This window comes from Nuphar pumila, chromosome 1 (genome assembly GCF_984573655.1).
Source record: "Nuphar pumila chromosome 1, dmNupPumi1.hap1.1, whole genome shotgun sequence".
Taxonomy (NCBI): Eukaryota; Viridiplantae; Streptophyta; class Magnoliopsida; order Nymphaeales; family Nymphaeaceae; genus Nuphar; species Nuphar pumila.
Genome location: NC_143249.1, coordinates 38,001,665 through 38,021,866, shown reverse-complemented (window position 1 = coordinate 38,021,866; position 20,202 = coordinate 38,001,665). Strand labels below are relative to the sequence as shown.

General features: G+C 37.2%; 1 pseudogene across 1 annotated transcript; it reads right to left on the bottom strand.

Annotated features, from left to right (window-relative positions):
• Positions 1-4,189: 4,189 nt before the first annotated feature.
• LOC149848727 (DNA polymerase II subunit B4 pseudogene) lies at positions 4,190-16,082 on the bottom strand (annotated as a pseudogene). Its single transcript, XR_016431684.1, has 3 exons — positions 15,925-16,082; positions 15,731-15,849; positions 4,190-4,490 (listed from the first exon to the last, which is right to left on the bottom strand). The product of XR_016431684.1 is annotated as a DNA polymerase II subunit B4 pseudogene (transcript).
• Positions 16,083-20,202: the final 4,120 nt, after the last annotated feature.

Here is a 20,202-nt window from a genome sequence, read left to right as displayed (position 1 = left end):
TTTTGGTTCTCTCCCCCCATTTTCTTCCCTTTTTGTTCTTTATTTTTTTCTTAGGGCACGTTTGAATGCTAGAAAATTGTAGGGAAAATGCAGGTAGGAAAGAAAAAATTGCGACTTTTCAATGACAGAATTTCTGATTTTTTTTTTAATTTTATTTTTGATAAGAAAAATTCTTCCACCTGTGGGGTTGAGAAATTTTTTCTACCAAAATTTGTTTTTGCATTAGATCCAACATCTCCCAGAACACACTTCATTCCATGAGGCTCTTCACAATAAGAGCGTCATCTACATTCTCTCTCTCTCTCTCTCTCTCTCTCTCTCTCTCTTGAGTGGTAGAACCACTACTCTCTAAGAGCTGCCCACCACCATTTTCAGATCTCTTTCTTGGGAATGATCGAACCACCTCTTTCTAAGAGCTGCCCACCACCATTTTTTCAGTTCTTTCTCTTGGGTATGTGGTTGATCGATTCTCTCTCCAAGAGGGGGTTGATCAACCCTTTCTCCCCTTCTCATTTTTTTGCAATTTTCTACTCTGTTTGTCTCATGCCACACCACCGAGCGAAAACTTTTCATTTAAAAAAGTTATCAAAACTGAGACAATTTTTTTTCCTGTAAGAGTTTTTCTTGCTTCCTAAATTGCCCTTAGTTTTTCCGAGGGAGTCTTAACATATGTTCTATATTATCATTTTTCGGTTACCTCAGGAATAACTGAGGATACAATGGTGACCCTTTTTGAGGTGCGACCATTATTCTCATTCTGCCTGGAGTCAAAACATCAATGTATTATGGGAAAATATTGGCTAACCTTGTGGGTTCCAAGCCTCCTGGTTGAACTTGAAATTCACAGGGAGAGGTCATTTTGACCAAATCTGATATCATGGATGTGTTCAGCCTGGTCAGAATAGAATGAATCGATCATCGGATCACATTTTTTTTGAGGTATAAAACCCAGTACATTATAAGCTGTTGATCTTTTAACCCTCGAAATCCAAAGGTCAGTTTTTCTTAAATCAAATATGTAAACCACATCTGAAGGGTCAGATGTGATAATAAAAATTTAGAGTTTTTCACTAGAAGTTTGGATCCCATGAGAATAGCAAACATTATCCCATATAATAGTCTTTTATTTTTAGTATATTAGACTGTAAAACCTGGCCCGAGTCAGAGTGAGTGAGGACTTTCGGACCCCACTGGCCATGGAGGCAGAGCCCTCAGGGCTTTTAGGAGTAGGGTTTTCTCAAAGCATATTTCTTGTAGCATCAAATTCAGTTGGCTCATTTTAGCCTCTAATTAGTCTGTCCTGTGGGACTACAAATGCACTAAGATTGCATTCCTACGTTCAGATCTTGTTGTAGGTTTCAACAGTATGGAGGTGAATTGAGAACTGGTTTAGACGTTCTGCATAATCCAAACTATGGTGTGTGACCCACTTTGACCAAGTATTTCCTACATCAGATCTGGTTTCATCAAATATGGAGGGAAACTGAGAGCTGGTTGAGAGGTATAGCTAGGGCTGTCAATGGGTCGGGTCGGGGTTGATGCAGACCCACCCATATAACTAATAACCGGGTTCGAGTTTTTTCGGTTCATGAAAATAAAATCCCAAGCCCGGCCTGCAAAATTTTAGAAATTTATTTTTATTAAAAATATATAAAATGGAGAACACTTTGCATAGGTTTGGCTTTGCTGAGGTTAGGACACAGTGCATCATGCGATATGTATCCATCCACTCCGAGTTTTGTTGTGGTTATAAATGGAGAGGCAGGACCGTGTTGCAACAACAGCAGGGGTGTTCCTCAAGGGGACCCCCTATCCCCATTTTTTTGCTTCTTCTTGTGATGGAGAGATTGAGCAAACACTTGCTTCAAGCATAAGGCAACTGCCACATTTCCCTATGTTCTATTAAGGGGTTCAGGTAGAGTCTTTCTTTTTTCGCGGATGATGCCTTATTCTTCCTCAGAGACAAAGGTTAGTCGATTCAGAAGTTTTTTGACATTATTAAAGACTTTGAGCAGCCATTTTGGGTTGATGGTAAATGCAAGTAAATCAGTCTTCATTCCTTTCAACATGTCAGGAGCTCGTGTGCAACATATTTCCAATTTGTGTAGATGACAAAGAGGCTCCCTCCCTATCACTTGTTTGGGGTTGCCGTTATTCAAAGGTAAACTAAATAAAAACCTTTGCAATCCTCTGATTTCTAAGTTCAAGAAAAGATTGGAGACCTTATGTATGGCAGGAAGTTCAATTCTAGTAGCATTTCCTATTTATTGGATGTCTTGCTTCCTCGGCCATTCCTCAAATGGAGAAAATCATAAAGCATTTCTATAGTTTGATTATTCATCAAATCATCATATTCATCTTATGGCTTGGGAGAAAGTATGTAGACCCAAAGAGTGGGGGTTGGGGATTAAACCCTTGCGTGAACATAACTCTGCATGCCTTGCCAAATTAGGGTGAGCAATTATTTAGAGGAATCCAAATCCATGAGTTAAAATTATTTAACATAAATATCTTAGGAATAATTCTATTTGGCTTCCTCGATTCATTTATGCGGGCTCTCATGGGTGGATGAGTATTACTCATGGTCTTCAAACCATTAGTGAAGATTTACAGTGGAAGATAGGGAATGGCCAACACATGAGTTTTTGGTTGGACCCTTGGTTGTTTCCAAAACCACTCATTACCTACCTGGAGAGGCCAATCAACACAGTGCTAATCAGATTTCTTCTCCCTCTCAGCGTGATGGATATCCTTTCTAGCAGTCAAGGTATGCATCTTGATGTTTCCCCACATGTTCAGCAACTTATTAATGCTGGGGTTGTCAATCCCTCTCTCTATCGGTTCAAGAGGGTCAGGACAAGATATATCTTAGAGACAACGAGGTATTTTTCACTAAATTAGCTCGGACGCTAAATAGGTCCTCTCATCCGAATCACATGTTTGCTGGTCTCATTTGGTGCAAACAGCTCCACCCACAGGCAGCCATCACTCTATACATGGCAGTGGAAGATCCACTCTTATGTCAAGACAGATTACAGCAGATGGGGTTTTCCTTTGCTAATGTATGTTATTTATGCAGACGAATCCATTGATCATCTGTTTCTGGGTTGTCCAAGAACTAAGAAGGTCTGGTCCTATATTTGTTTTTTATTTGGCCAGAAACCCATCCCCCACAGCTCTCTGCAAGACTCCCTTCAATGGTGGGGTTGCTGCCGTTTTTATCCCAAACAAGTCCAACACACCTGGTTGACTACAATTCAAGTAGTTTTTTGAAAAATTTGGTGCATCCGCAAACAGATTATCTTTGATGGGGAAAGGTTTAATATGCATCAGATGCATGTGTTTCTGGGCAGCGCACTAACATATGATGAGGATATGTAGAAATGTGACCCATCCGACTCTTGGAAGATGGGGTAATGCAGGCCTATGGGATCCACCCCTTAATCACTGGTTGAAAGTTAACATTTACAACTCCTATAGGAATCGATGGCAGATTGGGTATGCCATCCGTGACCCTCAAGGCAGGTTTTTATCAGCAGGATGAGTAGTCGATAGCTCTAGTCCCATCGGCAGGGGATTTCATGGATGGGTGCAGATTCCAAATTCCATTTCAGATTATGCTCGAATCATAATTGTAACCTCAAGGAAAGACCATGAAGGGCTTATTAACAGATTTTTGGAAGAGGTAGCCGATGGCAACATGCTGTCATTGATTATGGAGATTTGATAGAAGTCTGGTCCAGTACATTCCATCTGAGTCTAATGGCAACCATGGCTGCAACAGAGCATGATAAACACTACCCAGACTGGGTTCCTTTGTAAATATGTTACTATTCTCATAATAAACTGGTAAGGGTCTGCCTAACCCCAGCTTTATATATATATATATATATATATATATATATAATACTCGGGTTGGGTAGCCAGCAAAAAAAAACAGGTCGGATCAGTTACCTGGCAAAAATCATGGCCTAAACCCAGCCCGAATATAGCTCGGGTTGGGTTCTGGTTAACACATATTATTTAGGTGGCTACTTTTCATGCCCATACCCAGGAATTCGGGTTTGGATCAGGTCGTGTACCTGATACAAACTGGACCCATTGACAGCATTACGTATAGCATAACACAGACTGTAAGGCATGTGACCTACTTGGGCCGTCTACAATGTTACAAACCAAGCATAAGAGCCACCGGATGATGCATTAGCATGGTAACATCAAAAAGACATTTCTATTTCAGGCAATGTTAAGTATTTTAGGAAGTTCCAAAACTGTATAAGCCTTGGATCCTCCAATTTCTAGCCACTACAAGCCATCATTATCAGAAGCATCCTCATTTTTGTTGCCATCCTTATCTGCATTGCTTCCACTCCCATCTTCACCACCACCAACATTGCCATTATTGTACGAGGATTCCTCTCCCGTTTTCCTTTTCCTGTTCACTTCTTTAGCTTTCTTATCAGACTTTTCAGCTTTTTTCTTCCTGAAGGCTGAAGAAAAATAAGCTTAGTATCTTTCAGATTAACAATTCATCAGGAAATCAAACCAACAATTTTTTTCTCATGTCACTGTTTAACCGGAACAGAGAATGCCACCAACAGAAGGTAAAAGCAGAGCAAGAGTGGCTTATGGAAAAGAATAATCATAATTTGCTTATTGACAAAAAAAAGCAGAGCAAGAGTGAGGATTTCTTCATGCCTTCTTTCAAAACTAGAAAAAGCCACTGGATATTTTCTGTAAATTTTATTGATGTAAGGCTATCAAAATGACTTCTCGACTACATGTTTATGAAAGAAAAACAGTAAGTAAATTGAATTGCTATGACATTGGTAATATGACAAGTTGTTGAACACGCCTTTACCCATCTTGTAAATCAACTGCTGGTTAAATAACGATTGAACAATCTATTTCCAATGGCTGTAAAATCTCGTCTTTGACAGATAGCACTAAAGAATGTAAGAATATTTTGTGCTTGAAAGTTTTATCAGATACCCAAAATAAAGAGTGCGTATAACTGATTTTGCTGCTGCAACCTTGATTCATATCTCTCAAGCCTGTGCCTGGAATAAAACAATCCAATTTTCTCTTCTGTGAACACTAATGCTTAAAATTTGGTTGTGTAGTAGTCATACTTGCAGAATCAAAAGTATTTACACATTGCAGTAGTACAGAAAGTTAAAACAGACCAAACAAAACTAGTAACGACATTATCAGTTCATATCTTACCAAATCTAATTCAGTCTGCCTAATTATGAGCTGAATTTGGATCAGGTCAGTCATGTTACCAAGATTAAAACTGAATCATAATCCTGATTAATACTACCATATCTTGAAATATGAATTATAATTATTTATCTTTATTTTGTGGTAGCCTGAGGTTAAAGCAACAACCTATTTTTGGGATTAGCAACCTTTGGCCATCTGTTACAGCTGAATTAGGTCAGATAATGGATGGCCTGATATGAGTCAAACCAATGTCCATACCAGGCCAGATTCTCTTTGATAAAATCCAGGCTGGATTTGAACCCTGCACTTACATGTTCAAATCCCTTTTCTTTGTTCAAATTTGGTCCTGGTCCATCTTCATGGTCGAAAGTGCAGCTTGGGTTCACTCTGTATACCTGGAGTTCACGCGTAAAGCTCAATTAGGTTGCAGACTCTAGTCCAAAAGAAATTTTACCATGGCTGGAGCCCTCAGATCACCGAAAGTTTACAATGATAATTTTGTTAGGAAGAGCAATGATTGCCGAGGCTACCTTTTAGGGGAAATAAATGTGTCCAGCAAGCTGTATTTTAAGAACAATATGTAACTTTTTGAAGGACAAAATGAAAAACACACCTATGTGTCAGAGTCCGGGCAGGGCTTGGAAGCGTTGCAGGGGTAGCGGCAGCCTGGGTGCGGGTGGAGCTGCTGCTGGTCGTGCAACGTCTCTTGCAGCAGGGGGACACGCTGCTGGCTGAGGGCGCCTGGGCAAGCTGATGCTGGGGCGTGCAGTAGGATCATGTCCCAGGCCGGGGATAAGGTCACACAACAGCAAGAGGGGGGAAAGGGCGTGTCCGAGGCAAGGACACGGCCAAGGAAGAATCGGCAGAGAGAGAGAGAGACTTCCCACCTGGCAGGTGCGGGTTGCGAAGCAGATGGCACTGGCAGGTGGCTAGGGCGTCGGCTGGAAGAGAGAATATTGATCCCGACTGTTCGGCGATGGGTAGGGATGGACGAGCGATTAACAGAGCAGAGTCTTTCCCTCAGGGAGCAAGCACACAAGAACGAGAATGAAACTCAGAGGTTAAACTCAATAAATCTCATTGAACAAAAATTAAACTATATAGACCTATTTATAGAATACAAAAGGAGAAGAAGATAAGCTATACAAGAACACTCCCACCTCATATGGGAGTCTAGAGGGGCGTCTCACCGTAGTCCCAGCTTAGGTAGTGTTAATATATATATATATATATATATATATATATATATATATAGTAACCAAAATACCCAGCAAGGGTATTTCGGTCTTTTCACTGTAATAGGCGTCAGCCCATTAGGGACTGACAACCTTTTTCACCTTTTTACTTTTTGTTTTTATATTTTTTTGTTTTTTTAGTATTGGGCCAGCTCCAATATAGCTGTTGGAGCTGCTCCCAACAGTCATAAATATGATCGTTGGGAGCAGCCCAACAACCATATTGGCTGCCCCCTTTAGCCTCTTGTATTATACATAGGTCTCATGGCCTTTGTATTATTTCATCTATTTTTCAAGAGAGTTTTTTATGCAATATACTTTCTCATTGTGATTATTCAATAAGTGTTCTCACTTGATTGAGGTGTGTGTTCTTGCATATTCATCGGATTCGATCCACTTCATTACATGTTATCAGAGCTTGGGTGTTCCAAAAGCCATTTTTAGAGAAGATCCTGACAATATCAAGAGGAGGATCGTGAGCTTGGCAAAATACAACAAATCACAAATTGTTGCATAGGGAAGCAAACCACTTCGAAAAAAAGTCTTGTATTTTCTTCCTCGTTCTCTTTTTCTTTTTATTTCTCTCTCTATCCACTTGTTGTAAATGGAGAATGAGAGGGAGGTAATAGTCCCCATTCCCATACGCCTAAATGACACAAACTATGTGATGTGGGCATCCATAGTAAAACATAAAATATGGGAAAAGGGAATTTGATGATTGATTGACAGCATCGAAAAGGAGTCTAAACTCATTCTTACAAAAATCGAGAATGGAAAAGAAGTTGCGCTTCAAGGAGAGAAAATGACTAAAACCGTTTTCGACTATAAGAAAAGATGGAAAGAATGGAGGATGGGTCATTCCAAAATTATTGGATGGCTCATCAATAGTGTGGACATCCACACGTGTTCTAGTTTGGCGAAGTTTGACTTCGCTAATGATGCATGAAAATACCTTAAAGACATGTATAGTCTTAAGGATATCACACATATATGTAACGTCCAAAACAAAGTAAGGACCATGACTCAAGAAGAGATAAACATAAGAGAATACTACAATACTCTCTCTCGCCTTTGAGATGAATTGACTCTTCTTGAACCAAAGTGGCATTGCCCACAAGATGTTGAACTCTGCAAAATTCAAATCAAAGCGGTAAATGGGCTTAGGCCCAAATTTGAAGGAACTAAATCCGTTATTCTTCATAGAGGAGGGGTCCCTTCCATACTTGAAACTCTTGAAGAATTAACGATAGAAGAAAATAGATTGAAAAAGTAATCCACTTCTAAAGATGAAGAATCCGTGCTTGCTATGTCAAAGCTTAAAAATCATAACAAGAGCTATAAATCACCTCATTTTTTAAGAAATGAGAATGGTAGAAATCCCACCAACTATGAAAAGAGGGGTGATCATGATTTTAAAATGGGTGAAAAAATTATTTATTATCATTGTTATTAACCGGGACACATCAAACATTTTTGTCCCAAAAGAAAGGAGAATCATAAAGAAGACAAAAGAGTGACTTCAGTTGAAAGGAGTGAAATGAACGACTCCAAATGCATCGACTCGCTCTCTTTAGCTCAACTAATGGAGGCACTGCAACTTATGCTTAAAGCTCAAGCTACTTCTTATTCAGAAGCGACCATATCTACAAGTGACAACCATGGTAAGACCTCTTGGATCCTTGACTCTGGTGCTTTATTTCATATGACCCCTAATGAGTCCATATTGACCAAATGCAAGTTTAATCCAAATGATTCTTGTGTTTCAACTGCCGATGGCACATCTTTGAAAATTAAAAGTTTTGGTATTTATCAAAAAACACCTATCTTTCACATACCAAACATTAGAGTAGTACCAAAATTAAATTTAAATCTTTTATCGGTTTCTCAAACAAAATAGTTTTTTCATCTAATGATTGTCTAATACAGGATCTTCAGTTTGGGAAGCCGATTGGGCAAGGCCATATAAGAGGAGATCTCTATGTCATGGACAATCTTGAATTACCAAAACAATTTTTTTGTAATTTTGTGTAAAAGAAAGATATAAAAATTTGGCACAAAAAACTAGCACACCCTAGTGTGACCAAATTACAATTGTTTTCATTTTTTTCAAATTGTAAAGAAAAAAAATTTGTATGTGAAGATTGCATTCTTAGCAAAATGAAATCTTTACCTTTTGGACCAAAACACCTTGTAACTAAGAATACATTTGAATTAGTGCATTCGGATGTATGGGGACCGACTCCGATTGTGTCCAAAGGAGGTGTTTCCTATTATGTTGTGTTTATAGACGATTATAGTAGACACTCTTGGATATTCTTTCTAAGACACAAATCAAAAGTATTTGATTATTTTAAAAAATTTCATAGTTATATAAAGAATCAATTTAAAACCAATATTCAAATCTTTAGAACTGATTCCGAGGGAGAATTTGTGTCAAAAGAGTTTAAAAATTATCTTGACCTAAATGGGATTGTTCATAAAAAATCGTGTCCATACACTCCTCAACAAAAATGTGGAAGCACAAACACATTATTAAGACCACTAGAACACTTCTAGTATCTAGAAATGTTTCAAAAGATTTTTGGGCCGAAGCCGCCCTTACGGCGATCTATTTGATAAATAGAATGCCTTAAAAAATATTGAAAATGTCTCCCCTATTGAAAAACTTTGTAAAATGTATCCTGATTACAAAAGGTTGAGGGTCTTCGGGTGCAAGTGTTTTGTTATTACCAACAAGAATGATAAACTCTCTCCTAAAGCAATTTCTTGTGTGTTTTTAAGCTATGCCGAAAATAAAAAAGGATATAGGTGTTATGACATTAAAAGAAACAAATTGTATGTTTCTTGAAATATTACATTCCTTGAAAATGAAAACGGTTTTAGCAAAGAAAAAATCCAAGAGAGTTGTGATTATTCGTTCCTCTTTGACCTAGTCAATGATAAGTGTGAAAATATTCATGAAAGTTAAGAAATGCATGAGGCAAATGAGAATTTGATAAGGAATCTTGATGATATAGACCTATCTCACAATAATTTACAAACCTATGCTCGACGTACCGAAGGTCACCCACCATGTGCCCTAAAAAGATACTCTCAAAACCAAGAAGAAGATTCTTTTAGCCTTAGAAAATTTATAAGAATTTCAAAAGCTCCTAGTAGATTTGTATCATGTGATTCCTTTGAACCAAGGTATAGATCGTGTCTAATGGTCATTCGCTTGTATTTTGAACCTCAATTATACCATGAGGCTAAACATCATCAAGAATGGGTTAAGGCCATGAATGATGAGTTAGAAGCATTAGAAAGAGCAAAAATTTGGAAAATACAAACATTACCTAAATGAAGAAAAACTATAGGACGCAGATGGGTATACAAGGTAAAAACCAAGTACGATGGAATATTAGAAAGATATAAAGCTAGGTTAGTGGCCAAAGGATACAATCAAGAATATGCGATAGACTATGATGAGACGTTTGCCCCAGTCGCTCGAATGACCATTGTTAGAACTCTCATTGCTATAGCACCGATTAGGAAATGACTTATATTTCAAATGGATGTTAAAAATGTATTTTTAAATGGTAATCTGGATGAAGAGGTGTACATGGATCCTCCACCAGGCTTGGCTTTAGCACATGGGAAAACTCTTCGGTTACGTAAGGCCTTATATGGCTTGAAATAAAATCCCAAAGCTTGGTATGATAGGTTTAGTAATGCAATGACACTTCATTTTAAATCTTGTTTTACTGACAGTGCATTATTTGTTAAGTCTTCTAAATGCAAGAATGGTGATCCTACTTCTTTACGTAGATGATATGATAATCACAGAAAATGATAAGCATGGAGTTAACCATATCAAAGATGTGCTTAAAACCAACTTTGATATGACAGATCTTGGTTTTTTACGATACTTTCTTAGAATAAAAGTTGTTTACTCACATCGTGGTTATTTTTTGTCACAAACTAAATACGCAACGGAGATCATTAAAAGATCAGGACTCTCAAATGAAAAATTGGTCGATACTCCTAAAGTCATAAATGCCAAAATGAATAAAGATGATGGAGAGCCCTTGCAAGATCCAACGCCCTACAGACAAATGATTGGGGCTTTGTCTTATCTTTCTATTACCTGTCCTGATATATCTCATGTTATTCATTCTGCTAGTCAATTTCAACATGCTTCCACTACAGTGCATATGAGCGATGTAATAAGAATTGTTAGATATATTAAAAAATCTATTAATCTGGACTTGTTTTTATCCTCCTCCTCCTCACTAAAAGTCATTGCATATTTTGATTCTGATTAGGAAGGGAATGTCAATGATAGACGCTCAACCACTGGTTTATGTGTATTTGTAGGTGACTCCCTAATTTCATGGCGATGCAAAAGGCAACAGAATGTGTCACTCTCTTCCACTGAAGCTGAATATCGTGCTATGATGACAACTACGTCTGAGTTAGTGTGGCTAAGACAACTTTTCAAAGACTTTGAGGTTCATATTGCAGAACCTTCAAGATTATGTTGTGACAACAAGAGCGCTATATACATTGCAAGCAATCATACATTTCATGAGAACAAAACATATTGAGATGGATTGCCACTACGTTCGTGAAGAATTCCTGAGAAAGACCATCACATTGCCCTATGTTCCGTCTGAATATCAATTAACAGACTTCTTCACCAAAGCGCTTCCGTCTCCAAGATTTCACTTCTTACTTGGCAAACTCTCGATTGTTCCACTATGAGTTTGAGGGGGGTGTTAATATATATATATATATATATATATATATATATATATATATATATATTGTAACCGAAATACCCAACAAGAGTATTTCAGTCTTTTCACTGTAATAGGCATCAACCCCTAACCTTTTTCACCTTTTTACTTTTTGTTTTTTAGTGTTGGGTCCGCTCCAATATGGTTGTTGGAGCTGCTCCCAATAGTCATAAATATGACCGTTGGGAGCAGCCCAACAGCCATATTGGCTGCCCCCCCTTTAGCTTCTTGTATTATAAATAGGCCTCATAGCCTTTGCATTATTTCATCTCTTTTTCAAGAGAGTTTTCTATGCAATATACTTTCTCATTTGACCCTTGTGTGGGTGGTGTGATTATTCAATCAAGTGTTCCCACTTGATTGAGGTGTTTGCTATGTCACATGGGTGCGGGTGCGGGTGCGACACGGGTGCGGCGCAATTTCAAAAATTTTGGACACGGGGACTCGGCTATATATATATATTAAAATATATATATATATATATATTAAAAAATATATATATATATATATATAAGACTCGGTCAAAGTTGTGCCCATTAGGGGACAGGTGATGAGTTGTGAAGGCATTCTGTACACTTTCTTCATACAGGAATAATTCACTTTTGGGCACTTTCTTCATACACTGTAATAATTCACTTTCTTCATACAGGAAAAAACCACAAAAACTTGAGTTGTGCCCATTCTGTACTTAAAACTTGAAAGTGTACAGGTTTTTTAGTTGTGATGGGTTTTTTTCCTTACAGCTGTAGCCCAGAAAATTTTAAAAAAAAAATTCAAATTTTTTTTTCTCCAAAAAATGGACCAAAATGACCCTGGGTGCGTTGACCACACCCAGGGTCGGGTTGACCGAGTCCGAGCCGCACCCGTGTCGGTGCGTGTCGACGCGGGTGCGGCGACCTTGGAGCCGAGTCAGTGTGACATAGGGTGTTTGTTCTTGCATATTCATCGGATTCGATCCACTTCATTACAGGTAGGACTCCATGCTGGGCTGGACTTTGATAACTTCTACAAATCCTAGCCTGGGTAGGACTCGAGGCCGGGTTGGACTCTGATAAATCTCGTAGAGTCCCACTTATGTTGGACTCAAGCTGGGCAGCTCCTCTGGCAGAACGGATCCAACTGGGGTGGATTCTCTGGGTCAGACCTAGAGCAGAAAAGGATCTGTAACACTATGCAAAAAAGTTTTTTCTTCAACTTAGAAGAGGAAGAAAAAATGTGAAACTTTTTGAAACAGATTGTCATGAAAAAGAAAAAATATGTAGTATTTAAGTCATAAGGAGGTGATCCATTAATATTCATCTGAAGCACTTAGTAAAAACTTAAAATAAGTTCTCTTACTGATTAAATAAATCACTTCTTAACATTAGTAACAACAAACAAATAATCTGTAAGGGCATCAAACATTGTAGTTGGGTCTAGTACTACCAATTATATACATTGTTTTATTAATGCCAAAACTTCAATAAGAATTTCTACATGGTGGCTTTACAATGTCTGGTTAATGACATAATCCCAACAAGGAAATCTCCTAATAAGTTAAAGAATCTTTGTCACAAGATCTTAGTGAAGTATACACAAAATTGTCTATTTCCCTTCACTGGGAGGTCCCTAGCTCATCTCTTCTCATTCTCCCATATTCCACTTTGACCCATTCCGTCTCCATCAAAAAATCCAACAATTTTGAAATAAAGGTGGTTCAAAGAAAATGTGAAGCTCAAACACAGTAGTAATAATGCCTCTAATACTTCATAGAGATCGCTTTATGTCATCCAACTTTAGAATCGTTGACTAAAGACATTTAACCAACATGGAAGCAAGGTTCACAAAAAAATCATGACTAAATGAAGTCTCCACCCACTTCTTGTTGAATCAACTGATGTAACGTGAACTCTATGGTTTAGGTAAGCCTGTAAATCATCCACAGAGTTGAGGCTCACCAATCTTGACTGATTGCCAATGTCAACCCCATAAGCAACTTGAAAGGTCCCCTGCCTGAAAATCTGTGTTTCTCCTAAAGAGTTTGCCAAATGCAGGGTCTCGTCACAAATAAAACACCTAGTTGAATAAGTGATATCTGTTTCTGTGACTGTCACCATAATTTCCTCCATCCAATCTGCTCTCTCTTCCTTCTTCCCGCTACAATGTCTCTCCACCTAACCCCTCTCATCTTACAGTTAGAATTTTATTGTGACTTGCATTTCATTTCTCTCATGACCAGTGAAACACCAGAGATTAATGGGCATTGGATAAGAACATCTGAAATGTGTTTGCAAGAAAAACGTCATGCAAAAACCTAACCATCCCTCTAATGTGGGCTCTCCGTGGAATACCACCTATGACAACTAGAAATCACCACAAAAGAGTGATTGTGGTCAAACAACACATCTTTGCCTTCTTAATTGAGATTCTAGAACAAGAACAGCAAAAGAACTAAACACCTTATAGGAGAGATCCACCATATTGACTCCTAACAGCTATAGCCAGCTTGTGACCATCTTTTGTTTCACAACTAGCTGGAAAATTAACTCTCCTTATGTGGAAATGCCCGATAACAAAAACATGTCAAATTTGGGATTCATTCTACTGGCACATTTAATTTTCAGAAAAAATTCCTTTCAAGCATTACAAACTTTATCAGCACATCAATGGAATAGTGGATACCTCAATCGTGACCCATCATCATAAATTTTACAAGTATGCCATGAATATTGTGCAGATGCATGTCCCAGAAAATTTTGGTGTATGGCCAATCATGGTGGAGAGAAACCATCTTGGCACATCTTCCATTAAACCTGCAAATGATTTGTTTACAAATACCTGGAATTACAGAACATGTGAAGAACAAACATGGGTCTTCCTGCTTATAAAGATGCCGGTGTCATCACTCTTATCTCCCGAATTAAATCAAGAGTACAAGGTCCATGCTATACAAAGGAAAACCACCCATGCATCTCAAAGTTGTTTCTTACAACATTTGAACTTCCAATTGCCTACAGTAGCTCTAAGCCAAGTAGAACTTATGAACTTCTTCAAAATGTGTTGAAGAACAATACTATTTCATAGATGGCCATCCTCCTCGAAGAACAATCATGTGCTCTCTTTCCGTCCAGCAAATAAATCTCCAGGCTGTAGTCTTTTGCATTTTTTCCCTCACATTCAAGTACTCTTTTGCTATTTTTCTCCTTGAATACTGTGTATATATTTGTGCACTTCTTTTTACACTAATATTTCTTTATTAATATTACCATAAATATTGCTAATGGTAATGACGTTAGTATCATTACTAATACCAATGACAGTATTGTTATTCACAAAAACTGATCTTCAAAAAAGGTTATGAATCATATAAGGCACAAATGGGATTGTTTCCAACGCAATGACAATAGCACATCTACCCAATGGGTTGCAATTAATAAACAATGAGCAGGGAAAAAGTATTAAAGAAAAACGGAAACAAAAGTTAACTGTCATGCATCTTCCGGATGCTCTACGCTTCACCCCCAAAGTATATTCCCTTTCAGCATGAGAATAACTTAATTCTGAATGATAAGTATTATCACACTATACCATGAGGCATTTGGTGCAAAACCACCTATACATCTGGAATTTCCCAGGGATTATGTGCACACATTGAGGACAACAGGATCCAGTTCGGAAAATTCTGCTGATGAACATAATCTCTTCTTATATGCATGTGTAAGCAAAACCTATTCAAAGATGGTGACATACTAATACAGGGTTCAGTTACACCTCAAAGGTCCTGATACCCCGTCAAAGACAACATCTCCAACTTCACTTCGTGCTTTCCAAAGTCCTTTTATTAAAGAAAAACATTATCATGCATTAATTTGACAGCCAATGATGCATTAACAATAAATTAGAGTTTGGCCACTCTTTCGTCAAAGGTTGATATCAATCAGGACGACATATTCTATTGCTTGAGAGGGTGGAGTTTGAGTTAAAAAACGACTGTGTTTCATTAAGCTATATTGTTTAGATTCAGTCAATGTGGATACAAGCAATTGGATATCATCATTTCAGTCAATAGGAACAAACACTTTCTATTCTGTATTCACTTTTCAATAGATCGGTTTCAGTCTAGTGGACAAGATAAGCTGGCACAATCTCTACTGGGATCTCTATCATCCCTCTAAAAAACAGCAGAATAAGAGCACACACGAAAATTTCACAAACGAACATCGGTAGATGATCAAATGCTTACAACTTCATCCACAAGCGAATTGCCAAAAAGGGTAGTGATTAAAATCCGTTTCTGAGCTACCACAACCAAATTGCCCAAAAGGGTAGTCATTAAAAACAGTTTCCGAGCAACCATAATCAAATTGCCCAAAAGGGTAGTCATTAAAAACAGTTTCCGAGCAACCATAATCAAATTGCCGAAGTGAGTAGTGATTAAAACCAGATTCTGAGCACGAAAAACACATAAACCCACTACAAAAGAAGATGGGTAATGAAAGAAACACCATTTACCGCTCAAAGAAGTCCTAAGGGGGCCAACGAACTCCTGAAACTCGATCTGCTCAAGCGCTTTGAAGACGTCCTCGGCGTTGATGGTCTGCCGCTTCGACTCCTTGCATATGTCATTGGCACTGCAAACGGGTACCCAACAAAAATCCAATTGAGGAAGAAAAGAAGGAAGGAAGAGGCAGAGGGGGAGGATTTACGTAGCGGAGAGGTAGTGGACGAAGATCCTGGCGCTCTCGGAGAAGGCGAGGAGAGCCTCCTTGTGTACGGACAGGTCTTCTCAGCCCTGCCCGAGTTGGGAGTTCTTCTCCTTAACGATCCTCTTCACGTTTGCCCTCGGCAGCTCCTCTACCTCCATTGCCGCGCTTCTCTCCAAACCTCACTTCCCTCGCTCCTTCCCTCCTCTCTTTTAACGAATGCAAGTTGAAAATATCGTTAAAACTAGTGATATTTTAGGTCGATTATTTAAATGGATAAATATCGTGATATTTTCATTAAAATGAGAATTTATCACGCTATTTTTGTTTTTACCTGCTACTTATACTAAAAAATGGGTGATTTCATTTTTTTTTATACTGGACAATTTCAAATATCCACCAAAAACTTTGGGTCAAATTTATACGCAAGTGGTCTTTCAGTTTCCCATCACTTATAAACCTTCCTCGACTTCTCCACCGATGGTTATACTAGCGTCGTCGGATCATCCACGGTTATACTATCTAAATGTTTTGAATCAAATATCTCTATCTACAACCCTGATGCCCCTCTTCCTCTCCCTATACCCCACTGATCCAATTGCATGTCCTCCATCGCCTTCCCCTCTTCCTCAACCCAGCACCAGTCAAGACCCCACCCTTCCCATATCGATAGTTGTTTTCCCCCACCCGCCTACCTGCCACCCCATGCTTTCTGCCACCGCTGGTAGGCGATCGCCAGTGGCCAGCAGGCAAATTGACCACCGGCGGTGGCCAGCCAGAGATAGGGAGGCTGAGACGAGATAGCAGTCGATATTCACAGCACCTCCCGTCTATTTCCTTCACCCAACACCCAACTCACTATCGGGGCACGTTTGGAAGAGAGGAACTTCCATAGAAAAAAAAAAGTTTTGCCTAAGAGAGTTTTTAATATGAGAAGTTCTTCCAAAGAAAAATTTTCGCTTGTTTGTGTAGTATGAAAAAATGAGAGAGGAGGAGGAGGGTGGTGGGTGATGGTGAGATAGGATGGTGGGTGGTGGTGGTGAGATGGTGGGTGGTGGTGGTGGTGGTGAGATGGGTGCTGGGGAATGTAAAATTAAATATGTTTTCTATCAAAAACTATAATTTTTAGAAAAACTGTTTAGAAAAAATCTCTAGTTTGGAAGGTTTATGGAATTTTCATTTTCCATCACTTTTCCTACATTTTTTTCTCTTTCAAATGTTCCCTTAGTCGACCACCAACAACTACGCTGCCAGTGACTGGGATGGGTTTGAATTCCAACGTACATGAGGTTGGATACACGGTTTCATCTTGGGCAGAGGCCTAATGCAAAATTTGCTTTTGATAGGAAAAATTCTCCCACCCCCTTAAGTGGAGGAATTTTCCTATAAAAAATTGTATTTTTGAAAAAAATTCTCTTATTTGAAACAATTGAAAAAAAAATATATTTTTCTTTCCTACTTTTATTTTTCCCACTATTTTCTCATTTCCAAAGTTGGCATTAACTTGTCCTAAGAAAATCACTCTTTCGCCCTTCAAATGTGCATTTTTTTAGTTTTTATCATTTCTTTTTTAGGAAATCTTTCATATTTGCTCAGTCGAGGGGTTGCAGATTGGTTTCTCTTTGATGAGATCATCTCGACATTTTTTTTTCTTCTTGAAAAATCATGAACCCTGAAGTCTCCGAAGAGAAGGATTGGTGGATGGAATGACATTTTGCGGTGATTAGAACTAGGTAAAGAAAAGATGGATGCTCCCTTTGAAGGGCCTGATGATTTTTTGGGAGAAAGAGGCTAAAAAGAAACTATTTTTCAATGCTCTTGAAACAAATTTTTACTTTTATGTTTTGGTTATTTCACTGATTAGCACTCGGAATTGATTTTCAATGCAACAGGCAATCACGACAGTGAGTCAATCACTTGTTCAGGAAGAAAAATATTCAACTGATCTGCAATATATGAGAACTAGAAATATTGGCATTTCCAATAATTTTTTTGCTACGTGGATGTACTTGAAATGGTTAATTTGCTAGGAATCAACCATTGGATCATGTATTTTCGATGAAAAAATATGATTTTTGAATGCTTGAATATTTATAAAGATTACGAGCCATTGATTTTAAATCCTTAAAAAGATCTCATTTATGCATCAAAATTGGATGATTCAAGAGCAGGTTCTTATAAAACCAAGTATGTAGATCACATTATGGTTAGATTCAAGAGAAAAATAAAATAAATTTATGAAAATCGTGATTTACATATTAGTTCTCATATTTTAATGATTATATATGTGTGTGTGTGTGAGTAATGCTACGGTGGTATGAGAACACCAACCCTTACATACTAAAAATTATAGTTGCAGGTTGCATCTTGTTAACCAAACCTTATGGAAGTACTTAATATAGTATATTTGATAGGAATCATCTTTTAGATCATGTTTTTTAAACATAAAAATAAGTTTTTTTAAGTCATAAAATTTTGGTATGATTTTTAAAGATTTTAAAAAACCTACATCATAGTTAATGATCCAAAACTTGTTTTTTTTAGATTGTATATATATAAGGAACTCATTTTTTTTTTGAAAAATTGAAGCTTCTGCTAGGTGAGAATAGGTGCGGAGCACCTTTTATCTCTCTCTCTCTCTCTCTCTCTCTCTATATATATATATATATATATATATATATATATATATATATAAAGAAAGAAAGAAGACCATCCAACCAAAGGAAGATATGAAATCACAACTCCCCCTCTCTAATGCTTGAGCATCTCATCATTCAAATCTTATATATTTGTTTTGTATAATTTATTTAGTAAGAAATATGCTTTACACAAAGACTTTTACGACATAAAGACATATTTTTCAAAATCTAAAATATTGATGGCTCACAATGCATTTAAAACCTTACAATATAAAGTATTTATGGTGGCTGATTTTTAACACTTTGAAAAACCCATCTAATCGAAATTTCATAATATGAAACAAGGTTCTCTCACTAAATGAATGCTAAAAATCAAATATGTAAAGTCTGATTGATGAAAAGCTCGATTGTTAGAGCAAAAAGGTTGTCGATTATCATGTAAATTTTGGACATTCTTTTGGTTGGACGGTCTCCCTTTCCTGTCCTTTATATATATATATATATATATATATATATATATATATATATATATATATATATATATATATATATATATATATAAAGAGAGTGGGGATCGTGCTGCCCCTTCTTAGTTAGGTCATGTTAGGACCCTCCAAAAATCATAATTTTAGGTGTTTTATGCTAGATTTGAACCTAAACATATACGATAAAATACGTAAAACTATGATTTTTTGGAGGGTCGAAACATGACCTAACGAAAAAGGGGAGCCCAATGCTCATTCTTATATATATATATATATATATATATATATATATATATATATATATATATATATATATATATATATATATATATATATATATATATATATATATAGAGAGAGAGAGAGAGAGAGAGAGAGAGAGAGAGAGAGAGAGAGTAATGGGTAGGTTCTAAATAATAAGTGCTAAATGAGTTTTTTAGGGTTTTTTCATTTTATCTATGTACTTTATTTGATAAGAATCAACTATTGAAGTATTCAATTCTGACACATTGATTGGTTTTTATAAGGTTGAAAATAATCAACAGTCCAAAATCTTTATAAATTTTTGAGGCTCGGGATATCATTTTTTCATAAAAAACACATGATCTATGTGTGGATTCCTCATAAATAGACCATGCCCAACACATTTATGGGAAAGGCAGAGAAACATTTAGCACGTATCAATTTTGTACTTACATATCTCTCTCTATATATAAAAGGAAGAGAGGTTGTGAACAAAACTAACCTTGTAGATGTGTTCAACATTATCAAAATAGTAGGAATCATCTCTTGGATCATAATCGATTGATATAAAAATATGATTTTATGAAGGTTGAAAATTTGGTACATTATATGCTATTGATTTTTCAACCCAACAAAATCTTACATATAAACGTTGAAATGATATATATGATCTAATTTTCAATTTTTACTAACTCAAACACACACACACACGCGCACACACACACACACACATATATATATATATATACCTAAATTCCTTTATTTGTATATTAAGGTTTAATGAAATGTTTTTTTCCCATAAACAAATATAGATTGAGGATGGAATGTGCAACAAATATTAAAAATATTGCCATTCTTTACTAGGGATGTTCTCTGGTGGACAATGATGAAGAAAGGTATTTCTCTCAAGTACA